The 18,414-nt window shown below is 43.3% G+C and overlaps 1 protein-coding gene across 3 annotated transcripts in view; it reads right to left on the bottom strand.

Moving 5' to 3' along the window:
* Window positions 1-18,277, bottom strand: part of MYRIP (myosin VIIA and Rab interacting protein) — a 400,010-nt gene extending 381,733 nt beyond the window's left edge. Inside the window, exon 1 of one of the 3 annotated variants that reach the window (XM_034992452.1) lies at window positions 17,948-18,277. The gene's annotated coding sequence lies outside the window, so the exon portion shown is untranslated. The other 2 variants (XM_034992478.1, XM_034992462.1) reach the window with 2 other exon arrangements.
* Between the last annotated feature and the right edge of the window lie 137 nt (window positions 18,278-18,414).

The following is an 18,414-nucleotide window of genomic DNA, read 5'->3' as shown; positions in this document are numbered from 1 at the left end:
AGAGAAGACTCTGTCACAAGCTCAGGCAGCAATGCAAGCCACTCTGGCCCTCTGTTTATGCAGGACCCGACAGACCCAGTGACATACAAAGTGTCTGTAACAAGTAGAGGTGCTGTAGAGGACCTCTGAGAAGTTCTAGGAGAGGCTCCGCAAGGCCTCGAAGGGTATTAGAACACAGCCATGCCCTCTCCTCCACAACTGCTCTCCTTGTGAGAAACAGCTCATGCTTGTTACCAGGCCCTGGTACTGAACACCTGACAATAGGGCATCAAGTGACCCCGTGACCAGCAGAACCTAGCTTTGAGCCTCTTATTAGGGTAGGCAGGTGCAGTAGGCATCCGCTGTCAAGCAAAAATGGTATATAAGAAATCAGGCTCGAGCAGTATCAGATGGCGTAAGCTGCATGGGCAGGGGTCTCAGACTGCTGGGTCTCCCATGTCTGTTACTTTGTCTCCTCTCCCTCAGTCCACACCTATGTCTTCATAGGAAGTTCCTGATGATCAGCCAACATGAGGAAAAAACCCAAGCCTGATTTGTAGACAATTCTATGAGATGTCATTTGTACCAACCCAAAAGGGAGATCCATAGCCTCACAGCCCTGCTGACAGGGGTGGCCCTGGAGAAGAGCAGTGAAGGGTAATCCTTCTGGTGGGCAGGATCTCAAGCAGCATATTGATTTTCCATGTTGTTTGGACCAAGAGATGTCTGGAAGGATGTACACCAATTCATGGGCAATAGCTAACAGTACTGCAGGATGGGAAAGAAGAGGAGCAGGAAGCCAGTAACAAGGAGGTCTGAGGAAGAAGTGTGTGGGTGGTGGGCCTCCTGGAGGAGAAAAGTGCCCCCAGTGTCTCAACATCTTTGTGGAAGCTCTCCATAATCAGGTGGACAAGATGACATGTGGAGAGGTGAGGCAGCCTCTTCCCCAGTGCCTCTCCAGTGGGCCCTTGTACAGAATGGACATGGCAGCAGCATCCACCGATGTGGCTACACGTGGGTCCAACTCACAGCCTCCCTCGTTGCAGCCTCATCTGACTGTCACCACTGCTGAGTGCCTGTCTTCCCTGTAGCTGAGACCAGTGCTGAACTCACAGAATACTAAATTCACTGGCATGTTCCCTCCCCCGCCCTTGTGACTGACCAAGAAACTCTTTTTTACGGCAAAAGAAGTTTGGCCATGGACTCATGGCCATAGAATTTACTGATCTCACCAACATGCTGCATCATCTGGAGAAATGGGGGAGTGACCTACTAATGACACCTGGCCCACCAGCTTTCATCTCTGGACCAAACAACTGTTCAAAACCCCTCTCTGATCTGATCCTTTTTAAGTGTGTGGTTTCTTCCATGACCCAGGCCCAAGTGCAATAAATAGGCTCCTTTCTTTCTTCCTCCCTCTCTTTCCTTTTCTTTCTTTCTTTCTCTCTTTTCTTTCTTTTACCTCAATATAATGAAAGTTGAGATAAATGTTTGAACGGGACTGGAGTGTACATTTTCAAAGGGAAAATAGTTTTGAATAGAAAAGCTTATAATAAAATACTGTGCTGGGCTAGGCCTTTCAAACTGTGGTTATAATCAAAGCTATACAAGCCATAGCATTATAAAGAGATTTGACCCTAGATCATATCCTATTGGATAGATAACAAAAAGGAAAGTAAAGTTGCTCTAGGCAATAAAAAAAAAAAAAAATCTCCAATTCAGTACCATGGCAGGAGGGAAATTATTTAATGATCTTTAACTTTAGCCTGATCTGTGGCGGATTTCACAAACCCAGCTATGAAGTAATACATCTTCCATCAGCAGGGAGTTCAGAGACACATGCTTTAATTACAGTTAGCTACTTCGAGGATAATTAAAGGTGTGTTACAGAATTCTATAGACAAGATTACAGAACTCTGAAGCATAAGCTAACCAAAATAGCTACAGCTTTATTTTAAATAAAGTGGTTCAGCAATTTGAGAGAAGGCAGGGAAGGTAGTTTAGTCTTGAGTAGTAATGCCCATGGACATTTAATTCAAATTGGATATAAATGAAAATTTTTTCTTCATTTTTTTCCTCAAAGTCCAATGGTAACATCCTAAAAGCATAACCTAAGTGCTCCGTAATGTGGCCAATGGAATCTGCTATAGTCTCTGCCCATTGATTCCTCAGTCAACAAACACCACCTGCGTGCCCATCTATACCTGGAGACATGACAGACAAAGGAGAACTGAGACATAAAGCCCGCAGCCCTGCTCTGCATTTCCAGAGAGGCATGAGAGACCATCTCCTAACAATGTGTATTCTCATCTGACCCCACTGGGGCATCTCTCCTGTACCATCTCTTTTTTGGGAGTTCTCAATTCTGCAAAAACAGTTCTCAACCAGAAACAATGTGCTAGGTGTTCATCAGAAGGAGTCTCTGACCTCTGCCTGCCCCTTCTCAGTCTTCTGAGTTTTTCCTGCAGAACTTTTGTGCGGTTTTCAGTACCCCTCAAAATTCCTACATAAGAAAATTTGAAAAATAATGTCATAAAAGAAAATTAATCCCAAGACACTATCGAACAAATACAACTGGTGCTAACACATTGCTTCCCTGAAGTGCCATTTGTCCCACTCTTGGTAGGGACTGTTGTTTTTGTCTAATTATACACAGAAGTATGTGTCTTCTTCCACTAAATACCTTATCTCCAGTGTATTTCCACATTAGTAGGATCCCTTTTAAGCATCGTTCTTTATTTTTTATTTTATTTTAACATGTTATGTTAGTCACCATACATTATATCATTAGTTTTTGATGTAGTGTTCCATGATTCATTGTTTGCGTATAACACCCAGTGCTCCATTCAGTACGTGCCCTCCTTAATACCCATCATGGGGCTAACCCAACCCCCTGCCCCCCTCCCCTCTAAAACCCTCAGTTTGTTTCTCTCATAGAGTCATAGTCTCTCATCGTTCGTCTCCCCCTCCGATTTCCCCCCCTTCATTCTTTCCCTCCTACTATCTTCTTCTTTTTTTTTTTTTCTTAACATATAATATATTATTTGTTTCAGAGGTACAGGTCTGTGATTCATTCATCTTACACAATTCACAGTGCTCACCATAGCACATACCCTCCCCAGTGTCTATCACCCAGCCACCCCATCCCTCCCATGCCCTACCACTCCAGCAACCCTCAGTTTGTTTCCTGAGATTAAGAATTCTTCATTTCAGTGAGATCATATGCTACATATCTGTCTCTGATTGACTTACTTCGCTCAGCATAATACCCTCCAGTTCCATCTACATCATTGTAAATGGCAAGATCTCATTCCTTTTGATGGCTGCATAATATTCCGTTGTATATATATACCACATCTTCCTTATCCATTCATCTGTCGATGGACATCTTGGTTAAGCATCATTCTTAACAGTTATATTACATTTTGTCCCTTGCATATACCTATCAACCTGTTCCCAGTGTTGTACATCTGAGTTGATTCTAATTTTGGACAATTTCACAGAGAACTATGATACACATCTTTGTGCATAAAGGGTTTTCCACATTAAGGACTTTTTCCCGTTAGACTAGATTCCCAGAAATTAAATAGCTAAGTCTAAGGTTACAATACTAAGGCTCCTGAGACACATTCTCAGGCATCTGTCTGAGGGGCAGCATCTAAACAGTGAAGCCACCTGCATGAGGAAAAACTGACGGAGATGATAGTATGGCTACAGAGGATCTGTCTTATTTGTGAAGGCTCACTGAGGACAGCGCTCTACACTAAAATTAGGCCTTTGCTTCTACACTGAATCCCAAACCACTTTATAGAGTATTTTTTTTTAAACCTGTTTTTGCTGCTGACTAGATTTTCAGTAAGTCCCTACCTGAGAAAGGAGTGCTATATGCCCCCAAACTGGCCATGCTACAGAGGGATGGTGTTTTCTCCAATATTTTTTATTTTATCAGATTTATCTGATGTAAATATTAAGTACTTAACACCTGTTGTCCCAAGTCCTGAAAGCTTATTTCTAAGACCATTTCAGAATAATGAGTCCAAAAGGGCAAAAACACAAGATCTCAGTCTCTGTGTTTCTGTCTGGCAATTAAGTGAATTTCTCACATGTTTTCTAACAGAAGAAATGGAAATACTGCAAGACATCCTTTCCCACTGGAAAGGTAATTATTTGAGGAGTTCTTCCATGAACCTGGAGAAGAATCTCTTGAAGAAAATTAATGCCAGGTGGCTACAGCTGTTTATATTCTGGGTTATAACCCAGGGTTCTCCCCTATTTAGGAAGGAGACACTGAAACTATTTCCAATAAAATATTGTGCTCACCTAAGCCTTTCAAACTGTGGTTATATTCAAAGACACACAAGCAATAGCATTATAAAGAGATTTGACCCCAGATCATATCCTATTGGATAGATAGCAAGAGGTGAGTAGAGCTGCTCCAGACAAAATTCTTGACTTCCTTCTGACCAAAAAGTGCTAGATGCTATGCAAAATAAGTCTAACTTTTCCTGTTAAATGATATTTAATTCAGCTATGGGAAAACATTTAAATAAATTTAGTACAACTTGGCTGTGTGGATGTACTTTTTAACTGTATATTTCATTAAATCTAAATATGAATCAAGTAATTCTGATGAAAATTTAGCATCCAAATTGAGATTTGCCATGACTGAAAAATACACACCAGATTTCAAAGAGTAGTATGGAAAAAAAAGATGGTAAAACAAGGCATTAATAATTTAATTATTAATAAATGTAATAATTGCTTAATAAATATTTTATAATAATTAATAACTAATAGATTGAGTATATTGATTGGGACCTGCAACTAGATGAGAAAAATGAAGGTAGAATGGGTTTGGGTATTATGTCAAGGGAAATATGTCTATCAGAGAAAGACAATTATCATATGATCTCACTCATATGTGGAATTTAAGAAACAAAACAGAGGATCATAGGGAAAGAGAGGAAAAAAATAAAACAAGACAAAACCAGAGAGGGAGACAAACCATAAGAGACTCTCAATCATAGGAAACAAACTGAGGGTTGCTGGAGGGGATGGGGGTTGAGGGATGGGGTGGCTGGGTGATGGACACTGAGGAGGGTATATGTTGTAGTGAGCACTGGGTGTTTGTTACATAAGACGAATGAATCACTGAACTCTACCCCTGATACTAATAATACACTATATGCTAATTAATTGAATTTAAATTTTAAAATGAAAAAAAGAGAATGAATTTGGGGAGAAGATCAGGGGTTCAGTTTTTGAAGAGTTGATTTGGAGATGAGTACTGCACATCCAGGAGATGTCGAGTAGGTTATTCAAGGAGTTTGAGAGAGAGGTCCAGTCTGGAGATAAAGGTTTGAGGATCACTGGCATAGATGGTATTCAAAACCATGAAATAAGACCATGGTGAGGTCTGTAGGGAGGGAATATAAATAAAAAGGCAAAGGGGATCAAAGACTCAGCCATGGGGCACTCCAACATTCAGAAGTCAAGCAAAAGACAAAGAAGCAGCTGGAGAGAGGAGAAAGAACTACCAAAGATTTGGAAGGAATTTATGAGTGTATCCTCCAGACCCAGGGAAAAAAAAGTGTATCAAGGAAGAGAGGCTGACTGGCTGAGTCAAATGGTGCTAATGGAGCAAGAAGGATGAGGACAAGAACAGCCCTTGTGTTCAATAAAGTGGGGTCTTTAGTCATTGGGCAGTTGCTGGTGAAGTTGATGAAATTGAGCTGGCAATCCACGGTTGGGGGGGGGGCGTTAACAGAGAATGGGAGGAGAGAATTTGCAGACAATGAATCTAGACAACTCTCTTTAGCAGTTTTTATATACGGGAAAGCAGAGAAATGAAGCCATAGCTAGAGGTGGAAATGAGTTACAGAGCGAGTGTTTTCCAAGAAAGGAGAAATAACGTGTTTGTAAGCCAATAAGAATTAACTGATAGGGAGAGAAAACTGGCAATATAGAAGGAGAATCACTGGAGTGATATCCCTGAGTATTCAAGGAAGGTGAGCAGCAGGGCCAGGGAGTGGAGGGTCTGACTTTAGATCCAGGCACAGACATTTCACGGTTAGTACCAGAACACAAGGCAGATTATGTGGCTACAGATGAAGGCAGGTGGGTGGATGGTAGAGTGAGTCTGTGGGAGGTCCCCCCCCCACCCCCGATGGCTCCAGCTTTCTCAGTGAGAGTGGCAGCAGGAACAATGTAAGAATGAGGATAGAAGGTGCACATGTCTGAGGTAACGGGGGAATGTGAAACAATCAATGAAGAGAATGGGAGAGGGCCAGGCCCAGGGAAGTATCAGGTAGCACTAAGGATCCACCCGATGTTCATGGCCATGCAAGACCAGTCAACTTCTTGTGAGTGTTCCTTCGGCCACATTCCTCAGCACAGATTCAGGCAGGAGGACAGAGAGACGGGGACTGAGCCACTCTGTGCTTCTGCTGAGTGAAAAGGATGTGGTCTGGGATAGGTATGTGAACTGAGGGTGTACTCCAAGGATTGATTATAGGGCACACCATGAAATACAGGCTGGAAAAGGCAGAAGGAGAGGACCTCAAGGGTCCGGGGTCATGGACTGAAAGTCAGGAGATTGAGGGACTGTTGGAATTGGAGGAAGAGAGGGAAAGAGCTGGAAGATGGAAGCTGGTTCTCTGAACACATGATGCATGAAACAGATTATGAAGGGCTGGTCATTACTGGGAACGAGTGTCCATCTATGACTGTGGAAGTCAGTGGCAGGGTGGAGTGGAAGACAGAAATTGGAGCAAAGCAGGTCAAGGAACTGAGTGGCCTGGAAGTTAGAAGGATCCTCTCCCTGTCTGTTGAAGGGCTAGGACTAAGGCAGGAGCAGTGCTGCAGAGAGTGGCGGAGAATCTGGAGCTGAGGTCGTCAGGAACTGGGGGAGTGGCCCTGGAGGCCGGGAGACTGACAAACAGGAGTGAAGAGCATGATGGGATGAGTCCTGTCCATTCAAGGCAAAGCAGGGGTGGGACCCAAATGACAAGGGGCAAGAGGGAGGGGTGTTTCAAATTTCGTCTTGATCAGGTCAGTGGAGAGCAGAAGGCCAGGGTAGACGTGGTCTTTAACCCAGTGTGAGGGGCTCCTTTCAGGAAGAAAAGACAGATTACTACAAAAGAACAACAATCAGATTGTTAGCTGAATTCTTAGAATGCAACAATAGAATATGGAAAACAGTGCAATAATATTGTCAACAAATTGCATACTATGTGAAAAAAGTAATAATAAAAAAGAGTTAAAGTCTGACTAAAACACCAGACAACACTAACATATACTGGGGAAGAGGGGTGATCAGATTTAAGTATAAAGTCCTTGAATTGCTCAGGAAGACAGAAATTACTCTGATTTAGTTTGGGTTTTGTTAAGGTAAACATGTATGCTAAACTTACCATATTGTAAATATGGTAAGTTTATAGAAAATAGAAACTGAGTGTAAAGTTTTGAATAAATGAGGGAAGAAAATATAATGTGGAGTAGGACAGAGGATCTAAATTATACAAAAAGCAACCGGTAACCAAGTACATAAAAGGTGGGAAAACTAAAATGGTAAAACAGATCCAAATATATTAACAGTAGCACTATAAATGAACATAACTTTCACATTAAAAAATATAGGTTAAAAAAAGCAAGTTTATGCTCTTTAAAAGAGTTTCACAAGTGAAATAAAAATACACAGAACTGTTGACAGTGGGCGCCTGGGTGGCTCAGTCGGTTAAGTGTCTGCCTTTGGCTCAGTTCATGATCCCAGGGTCCTGAGATCAAGCCCCACATCGGGCTCCCTGTTCAGCGGGGAGCCTGCTTCTCCCTCTCCCTCTGCCTGCCGCTCCCCCTGCTTGTACTCTCATGCTCTCTCTGTAAAATAAATAAAATCTTTAAAAAAAAAAAGAAAAAGAAATGTTGACAGTGAAAGTATAAGAAAATGATAAGACAGGCAAATACAAAGCAAAAGAAAACTGGCATAGCTCTATTAAAACAGATTCGGGGCACCTGGGTAGCTCAGTTGGTTAAGCATCTGACTCTTGATTTTGGCTCAGGTCATGAGGTCAGGGTCTTTAGATCAGCCCCACCACAGGCTCCCCGCCCAGCAGGAAGATTCTCTCTCTCCCTCTCCTTCTGCCCCTACCCCCTTCAAATAAATAAATAAATCTTTTTTAAAATAAATAAAAAATAAATGAAACAGACTTAGAAACAAGGAGCATTATGGGACATTAACAGGGTTGTTTCATAATGATATATACTGAGTTGACCCAGAATGCACCTAATAACATAAACAAAGCAGGGTGCCTGGGTGGCTCAGTCAGTTAAGTGTCAGCCTTCGGTTCAGGTCATGATCCCAGAGTCCTGGGATGGAGTCCCATGGCGGGCTCCCTGCTCGGCTGGGAGTCTGCTTCTCTGCCCCTGCCCTGGCTCTTGAGCTCTGCCTGTCTTTCTCTCTCTTTCTCTCTCACTCGCTCTCTCTCTCTGTCAAATAAATAAATTTTAAAAATCTTTAAAAAAATATACAAAGCAAAAATTGAAAGAAGCCCAAGATGAAACTGACAAATTCACTTCTATAAATTCCTCCCTCAGTAACTGATTAAGCTGCAAAAAAATGAGTAAAGATGGAAAATCTGAAAAACACAATTAACTAGCTTAAGCTAATGAACACATATTGATCACTGCAACCAATTACTTTATTTTCAAGAAAACATGGAAATTTATAAAAACTGACTATGTACCAGGCCATAAAACAAATCCCAACAAATTTCAAAGAATTGGAATCATGTAGACCACATTCTTTAAACACTATGTATTAAAATAGAAAAAACAATGGCTAAAAAGTTCTGAAATTTTTAAAAATAAAACAAAAGCGTATAAAGAACTCGTAAGTCAAAGAAGAAATCATAACAAAAATGTTAAAAATTTACATGTGAACAATAAAAACACTTCAAATCAAAACTGTGGAGGACAAATATTGCTAAAGCAATACTTGAGGCAAATTTATTGGGCTAAATGCATATCTAAGTAAGAAGAAAGGCTAGAAGTTAATGAGTTAACCCTGGACATTTAAGAGATTAGAAAAAGAATGAAGTCAAAGAAAGTAGAAGGAAGGAAATAATAAGGATGAGAACAGAGCTTAATAAAATAAAAAATAATGTCAAAATAGAGAAAAGAAAGCCAAAATTTGGCTCTCTGGAAAGTCTGAAGAGAATCTGTATGCCTGGTGACTGATGAGGAGAAAAAGAGGGATGGGGCCGATCTGGGGTGGTAGGAAGTGGTGGCTGCGGCTACAGGCTTTCTTATCCCCACTGTGACCCAGAAGGAACTTGTGCCCAACTAAGGGCTCTCGCCCTCCTGAGAAGTGGTCTTGACTAAACACCCACAGCACATCTCTGTGCCTCCAATGCACTCCCACTCAATCTCACTTCTTCAGGCAGCCCTCCCTTTTGGGGGAAGCAATTTTAACCATCTCTCCCATTTGCCAAAAATGGCCTTTTTGTTTCTCATTTTCTTCATTGTGTTTGGATCATTTAAAGAAAAGAGAAGAGGGGAAATAACAGCATTGTACTGCCATCTACCACCAGCAGCAGTCGGAAGGGAAGGAAACTGAGGCAGATAGTGGGGGTAGCATTGAGGCAGTGGGAAGGGAAGGATGAGGTACCTGGAAGCCGTGGGAGGAAGGAGGCAGAACTGGGAGCACAAAGGGACACTGAGGGGATCTCCGCAGCATTCAGGCACCAGACTGCAAGATCTGCAGTCCTAGGAGGAGCACCTGACATTTACTGGACCGTGAAACTGAAAAACCAACTGGCAGATTTCTAGAAGACTAAACAAGGATTCAATTAAAATAGCATTTAAAAAATTTTTTTCTTCTAATTAACCATAAAGAAAGACACTAATCTTGAATACTCTGGTTACATGTCATTCTAGTAAATCCAAGTCCCTAATGATCAATAAATTGTTTTGCAAAAAAAGCAAAACAGCCAAGCCACATTTATGTAACACAAACACAAAACAGCACCTGCCACATCTTCTGAGTCTGGAGCTATACAGATAAAGTGAAATGATGCTTGAGACAATGGTCTTCAAGAGGAGGTCAGGAAGAGGTTTGGGACTAGAAGCACTGCTTCTCCAGACTGGGGAATCTTCAGAGAAAACAGTATAAAGAGATGGGTTATTTTCCTTTTCTGCAGTATAGATATCACTTCCTGCAGTGTAGATATCTATGCTTCCAAGCCTAGAAAATAACCCTGCACACTTGGACATAGTTATATTTTATACCAAAAAGAAAGAACCATATAGAATGACATGGTCATCTGAGTCACGAGTCAGTGTCAAAAGATTATTTGGGGACCTTGGCAAATAGTCACATTAGATCCTAGGAGCCACGAGCACCTCTGTCCTCCAGGCACCCGTCCTTCCTTGCATGTGTTGCATTCTTTTCTCAAGCATCTGCTCAATGAGATTAAATTGTCAGCCCACAGAATGGATTTGTACATCCCAGCTGCAGATCGTGTGTCTGTCGTATCTGTGGTATTATACTGTAAATCACAGCCACAAAAGAACTTTCTATAGAGTGTTTTTCTTTCCCCAGCTGATGATATATAAATATAGGCAAAAAATTTAACTCATAATTACTTACAGAAGGTAATGGGGGAGTATAACACATGGTTGAATACTGAACCAAAAACAGTTTTCAGACAGCATTTAGGCCATTTTATAAAGCCCTTTTTATGCTCCTGACACAAATGCAGACTTGATTCTCAGAGTACATTTGAAGCGGGACAGATTTCTCTCAGTAAAATTTCCAGGCTGTCCCCAACCAAGTTCATCGTTCAGCATTTTCCCCACTAACCTTCTGTCGATTTCATGCTGTTCTGCTTACTATCACCAGCAACTGATCGCATAAACTCTTTGGCATTAAGGTATTAATGGCACAACATTATTCTAGAGTTATTCCCCCAGCCTTCTAAATTTTACAAGATGAGGTGATGAAAAGGAACAACTGTCCAATGGTGGACCCCACACCCTGGGATGGGAGGAATAGTGCTGGGCAGAGGTGCTTCTCCTGTTCTCTTCACTAGGGGCCCATCTCCTTTTGCAGGCTACTCTGAAAAAGCACTACTAAACAGATTACCTTTTACTTAAACTCTTACCAATTCTCCTAGGCTAAGGAAATATATACGATGTTTATGATTTATACTTACATTTAATCATTTCTAATGATGTAAGTTTTGAAATGAAAAGGTCAAGAACCTCTGAGTTTTCTCAATGAACTTCAGGATATTTATGTACACACAAACATACACACATATATACTTTTTCCTTTAACACCTTTGTTCCTCCTTCTCTAATATTATTGTTTTCTTGCTGTGACAAATGCTATCTGTCCACACGGCCACAGAAATTTAAATGACCATGGCCACTTTGGGGAGCAATTTGGCACCAGGTGGTCAAGCTGTAAGTGTGCATAAAATATGATCATGCAATCCCACTTCTGGGCATATATTCTCAAGATTTTCTTTTGCATGTGCATAAATACATTTCAAAGATGTTAACTGCATACATACATGTAATAGCCAAAAAAAAAAAAAAATACAGAAATAATCTAAAATCCATCATGGAGGAACACATCTTTTAAGTATGGTATTTTCATATGATGGAATGATATTTAACATTAAAATATGAACATGATTTGTATAAAACAATCTGTTCTCTCAAAAACACCAAGTGATAATACAAGTTTTTTTTACAGAAAGTAAAAGAGGGGCACCTGGGTGGCTCAGTCCATTAAGCATCTGCCTTCAGCTCAGGTCATGATCCCAGGGTCCTGGGATAGAGCCCTGCGTTGGGCTCCCTGCTCAGCAAGGAGTCGGCTTCCCCTCTCCCTCTGCCCCACCTCTGCTCATGCTCTCTCTCTCTCTTTCTCTCAAATAAATAAAATCTTTAAAAAGAAAAAAAAGAAAGTAAAAGAAAAACAACCCTCATGGAAAACTCTATAGTGAAGTCGGCCATGAAGAACTAATAAACATGAAGATATGTTCTGCCTTGCTAGAAAAAAGCAAAATAAAAAACAAGAGTCATTGTCTGTGAAACTGGAAATGATGATGAATAATCATATTTATTGCTGGCAAGGCATGGGTATCTGGCACACTCATACATGACTAATAGCAAAATAAATGTATAAAGTTTCCTAGAGGGTTATTTGGCAATATGTATCAAAAATTTAAGGAAAAGTAAACAACTTTCTTTTTTTTTAAGATTTTATTTATTTGACAGAGAGAGACAGCAAGAGAGGGAACACAAGCAGGGGGAGTGGGAGAGGGAGAAGCAGGCTTCCTACTGAGCAAGGAGTCCAATGCAGGGCTCCCCGGATCCCAGGACCCTAGGATCATGACCTGAGCCGAAGGCAGATGCTTAACGACTGAGCCACCCAGGCGCCCCAGTAAACAACTTTCAACAAAGTAATTCATCCTAAGGAAACAAAAATGTATAGAAGGATGAAGTTACAATAAAGACTATAAAGTGCTTAATGTTTTAAAGAATGATTTTGTTGAATAAATTATGGTACCTAAATGAAATGAGTTATGAGGAGGATAAAAATAATGTCACAGAAGAGTAATCACTGACTTTAAAATTACTTGTATGTTGTTGAGTTTAAAAAATGACCTTATAGGTGTTTTAAAAATCATATTCAAATGGCCCTTATTATTCAAGGTATCTGGTACCAGGGAAGTGTCACGTAAAGTGAATCCACTTAAATTGGAAATCAAGATTTCACAGTAAATAATGGAAAATTAGAAGTTTTGATTAGCACTATATTTGAAAAAAAAGAAACAAGAAAATATGTTTTATTTGATATTTTACCAAATTTTGTTAACAGTATTTTTCATGAAAAGGGATATTTAGGAAAGATCCTAAAATTCATGTCAAAGCCTAAGGGGTCAAGGATAACCAAGACAATTTTGAAGAAAAAGGCTAAGAAGAAAAGAATTATTATAAAGCTTTAATAATTCAATGAAACTGTATTAGCTCAGGAATCACAAAGAGATGAATAGAACAGAGCAGAGTTCAGAAACAGATCCAAAAATATAACAGAAACTGGTATATGACAGAGATGGCAACAAAATAAGTAAGAAAATAGGTAACTATTCATTAAATGATAATAGGAAAAGTGGTTTTCAGTATGGAAAACAATTAGATCCCTGTCTCACACAACATAGCAATATAAATTTCAGATGAGTTTAAAGATTTGAAAGTTATATCTAGTAAAAAATGGCAATGTACAGAAAAGAAACTTTGAAAACCAAAATATATTTTTTAACAATCTCTAAGGGTGGGGTGCCTAGCTGGCTCAGTTGGTAGAACATGTGACTCTTGATCTCACAGTTGTGAGTTCAAGCCCCACACTGGGTGTAGAGATTGCTTAAAAATAAAATCTTTAAAAAACAAACAAACAAAAAACCTCTACAGGAAATGCAAAGTAAAAGAGCAGTGAAACACATTCCATGCTTATTAGATGAACCAAAATTAAAACATCTGATGGCACAAAGATATGGGGATACAAGGAACTCCAATACAGTACTAGTGGGAGTATAAAGTGCCCCCACCACTACAGAGGGCAATTTGCAAAACCCAGTAACAGACAGATATTGATGTAAGCATATCCTCCTACCCAGTTTTCAACTTCTGGGGATATAAATCCTAGACACACACACATTTGTACAAGACCTTATCAAGGATATTCCCTGCAATATTTTTCATAATAGCAAAAGGTAAAAACATCTTTTTGTCCACCAATGAGCAATATTTAAACTCTGGTATACCAAAGAAGGAAATACTATGTTAAAATGTATCAACTAAACTTATAATTATCAACAAATGTTATGAACATATGTTTAAAAAACAATGTTAGGTGGAAAAAAAAACAAATAACAGACCTCCATTTACATAAAGTTTTAAACATAAAATAAGACTCCACATTCTGGTGGGTCCACACTCAGTCCCAACGTTGCAGGTTTCATGGGCTCAACCCCAAACTCTCATCCTTCACTGTCTGGATTTCCCTTTCGCTCAGCAGGGAAGTTTCTACTTAATTGAAATCCCATATTTAGCCTTAAGTAGCTACTACATGTAAGGCGCTCTACCAGGTGCCAGGGAAGACAGAAGAAGAATTGTGCAAGGCTCCTCTCACCCCACAGAAGGGGACATAACTCAGCTGAGGAAGTCATCTGCGAGACTTGGCGCTCAGTCCTTGTTCTGGCTCCCATAATGTGCAAACTCAGAAAGAGTGCTTCTAGGCCCAGTTCCTTCATCTAGAAAATGAGAAAGCCACCCTCGTCCTGTGATGAAGATTAACTGAATATATATATATATGTAGGGTCTAGCACATGGCAAATATTCAGCTCTCTTAGCAACCACGGGCATGGCAGCCAGCGCATGAATACAATCTTCTAAGCAGCATTTCGGACACACTGACAGTAAAAAGAAAAGGCACTGGATGGGTCGGCTTGGCTCTCTCCACAGCTGGATACAACAGGCCCCCCACCCTGTGGTCTCCCCTCGGGACTTGGCTCCCACCCTGTGGAACCCAGAGGGCATTTCATCGGGCAGCAGTTTGGCTACACCCATGCCTGTTTATTCTTCCGAGTTCACCACGGACAGTGCTCTGTGCAAATAGCTACCTGCCTCAGGAAAGAGAACTCCTTCTCTGACACCTTTGGGGGAATTCTGGGGTGAAAGGAGGCCAAGATAATCACAACACACCTGAGCTAGCTTCTCAGCCAACTCTCTTTACACAGTTCCATACTACCAAAGAGAGGGCCACAGTGTCTCAGCTCCCCCTTCTCCAACACACGTGCCTCCAACCCACAAGCCACCTCCTGAAAAGCTGGGACAGGGTTCGATCCATGGACTTAGTGTAGCAGGCACCAGAGGGGAGGCCTGTCTGCCCAACACTGGAAAAACCACAGTGCTTGGAAATCAGTTCTGGAGATGCTGAACTGTTGGATTTTATTCCTGGGACTCCTTCCTGGGGGCTTGGGAAAGAATGTTGGGTATTGCAGTTCTCCAGCCAATGTGGCGCCACCATGTGGCAACAGCACACACAGTTTATAGATCACTCAGCCTTGACATTCTGTGATCCTCTACCAATTTTTAATTTTGAGAAATTCACAACATTCCCATTTTTATGTTTCAAATGAGAATCCATTAACATTTTTATGTATATTTTATCATGACACCATTTCAGACTTGCATTTTTCAAATACACTCTATGAATAAACTGTCTTCAATTTATCAATATCAGCCTGTTATATCTGGGGTCTGGCTTGTTTCACTGCCCAAGAACCTATTGCGGGGAGGAGAGGAGACAACCAGTTTAGACTCCACCCAGATCCTAAGACCGAATTCTCCCTTCTAGATTTCTGGACTGGCTTACCTATAACTACCTTTGGTTTGCATACATTAAAAGAGGAGGTAGAAAAATCATCCAACAGTTTCATTTTAGCTTTGAAACTAAACTGGTGAAATAAATAATAAGAATAAAAATAAAACTTGCCTGATAAAACAAAGCAGGATGATGATTACCCTTGGGGGATAGTACCTATAGAGGACAGGGGGAGACTGGGAATATCCTAGGTCTTAATCTGGGCACTGGTTACACAGGGGTGGTCAATTTGTGAAAATCCAGAGTGTACACTTCAGATCTGTGCCATTTTCTGTGATTATGTCCTGGCTTAATATAATATTAAAACAAAGTCACCAAGTTCTAACCAGTTGTCCCTCTTTAACTTGCCTTTGGGACAAAAGACTGCAGACACAATATGAACTAAGAACAGGGGATGCCCATTTCTCTCTGAGGTACTTCAGTCTTCGCCAATTGATTTCTCCAAAGGCCAAGACCACAGATGAGCTCTCCTTCTGCCCCTCTGGGAGGAGAGGAAGGAGACAGGATACAATCTAGACCACTGTTAGTTTACATTGCTGGGCCCGCTAACACTTCAACTCTTCCAAAAATGAGCAGACTCTGGAGCAGACAACTGCCCCTCCCCTTCCCCTTCCACAAGAAACGAAGGCCACAAAGAGATACACCTGTCTCCACAGAGACACACTTCAGCTCCACAGAGACAACTGCCCCCCCCCCCCACACACACACAGTGCCTCACCACCACCAGACTGCCCTAACCCTACAGGGACAGCTAGCTTCCAGCCCACACACCACAGATGAGGCAGGGGGTCATTGTGAGAGATGTGGCTACCCATGGACAGGTAAGGAACTTCAACTGGAAGATGAAATGTAGTATTTTCAAAGTCTTACCAAACGAAATTTCTCTGTAAAGATTCTTAGATCTAATAAAGTCCCAGAGACTGCTGTCAAAAAATTCTTGAAATCACCTCCACTTCTACCCACAGCTCAGATCATCTGGAACCATCTTCCTTCTACTTTCACCTCTACCATGTCCCCTGAACCCTAACTACCTTGGGAAGACTAAAAAGCAGGAATTGTTCTGCTTTATAGATTTAAAAAAAATTAAGGCTCAGGGGTATCTGGCTGGCTCAGTCCAATAGAGCATTCCACTCTTGATCCTGAGTTCAAGCCCCAAGCTGGGCATAGAGATTAATCAAAAAAAAAAAAAAAAAGTTGAGGTTCAAAGATGTTTGTCAGACATCAAAAAATTATCCAAGTAACCATCTGATCACTGAGTTAGGGCGAGGTAGCCTGAGTTTGAGGGACAGAGTAAGAATGTCAAAAGAGGAGGGGTGACTGTCCCCAGTACAAAGCTTTGAGAACCACCCAAAGCCCCACAGGAGCTGCCTCAAAGGAGCCGGAGTCAACTCTTCACATCTGGCAACAGTTACACATTCTGCGACTTGGACTCCACCCTCCCCAGGGAAAGTGCAACAAACCCAGATCTGGGGGCAGGGAGTAGGGCGGGCAGGAATGAAGCCAGACTTAAGGCATTTTCTTAGAGCAGATGAGAGCCAATGTTGGCTAAGCCAACAGCAGAGCGTACACGCTTCTCCTCTCTTACGAAGTCCCTGGGCCCAAACTGGTGTGTACAGTTAGTCTCTCCCATACTTACCCTCGGAGACAGGGCTTATTTGGGAGAAGGAAAGGGAGCAGGATGGATCTAAGAGCAGGCCCCTAGCAAATTGCCCTACCCTGCCGAGACCTTAGCAAATTAAATGACTGGGAATGGAGGAGATGCTGCAAATGCCGTAGATCCAGGAGTCCCTGCCGCGGAAGCGCTCGGCTCCGCGCTCACCCCAAAGGTCCCCCGCGGATACCCCCCAAACCTCTGTAGGGTCCCTTGGGATCGGCTCTCGACCTCTCCAAATCCGGCGGAGTTGGCGGGGAAGGAATTATGAAAAGGAGACCGGGATGAAGCTGAAGTGGCCATCCACCCGCAACAGCGCGCCCCTACCCAAGCAGTCCGCGGACCTGGCCAGACGCGACCCACCAGGGTTCTTACTCCGCGCACCGGCCATGACCTTGAGCGAGTCCCTGATTAGCCCCATTTTACAGAAATTAAGAGAGCGAAAGAGTCAAGTCCGGCGCCCCGAAGTGCTCCGGGCTGCTTACCCGATGGTTCCAGGCGCCCCGCCGGTGCGCCCGCAGCGTAGTAGGTGCGCGGTGAACCGCAGCCCAGGAGCTACGTGGCCAGTGGGGAACGCCAAACGCGAGGGAAACGCAGAGGCGAGCTCCGGCCCGGGCCGAGGGAGAAAGGGGCGGTTCCGACTCTGCGACGATCCTAGAGCAAGTTCAACGGCTCCCACCCCCGCCCCCAAGCCCCTCCGCAGAGGCAGACTGGTCGTGCCCTGGGGCCCTGACTCAGGACTCGCACCGGTGTGTGTCGGGGGGAGGGGGACGTGAGAGACACCTCCACACACCCACCCCCGAAGTTGCGGCAACGCAAGCGGGAGAGTGGAGCAAAGCCGCCAGAGGGGAAGGGACGGTACTCACAGGGGGTGGCCGGGCTGGAGCAGGTCCGTGGCCGGGGTCATCGATGGCGGCCACCGCGCCTCAGGACGCCCGGGGCACCTGCCGCAGCAGCGCGGCGCGTGGATGAGCGAGCTGCGAGCAGCGAGGCAGGGGCGCGGGTCGGTCGGCGCACCGGATCTGAGGTGCCGCGCCGCGGGGGCTCGGCCGTCAGAACCGCAGCCGCAGCGGGAGCCCGGGAGCGGGCAGGAGGCGGGAGCGCGGCGGTGGCAGCGGCTGCGAGGGAGGCGCCCGCGCCGCAGGCAGCTGGGGCCAGCCTGGCCGCAGCCGCCGCCGACACCTGCTGGCCAGGCCGACGGCCAATCAGAGGTGCCCGGGGCGGGGGCGCGTGTGGAGGCGGGGCGGGGGCGCCGGCGGGGCGCCCGTCCCGGGAGGCGGTGCGCGCTCGCGCCTGCGCCGGGGCAGGAGGTGCCCGCCAGGCCGGTTCCTCG

This window comes from Mirounga leonina, unplaced genomic scaffold (assembly GCF_011800145.1).
Source record: "Mirounga leonina isolate KUSES-001 unplaced genomic scaffold, KU_Mleo_1.0 Mir_115, whole genome shotgun sequence".
NCBI lineage: Eukaryota > Metazoa > Chordata > Mammalia > Carnivora > Phocidae > Mirounga > Mirounga leonina.
The sequence above is the reverse complement of the archived record's forward strand: the minus strand, read 5'-3'. Positions and strand labels throughout refer to the sequence as shown.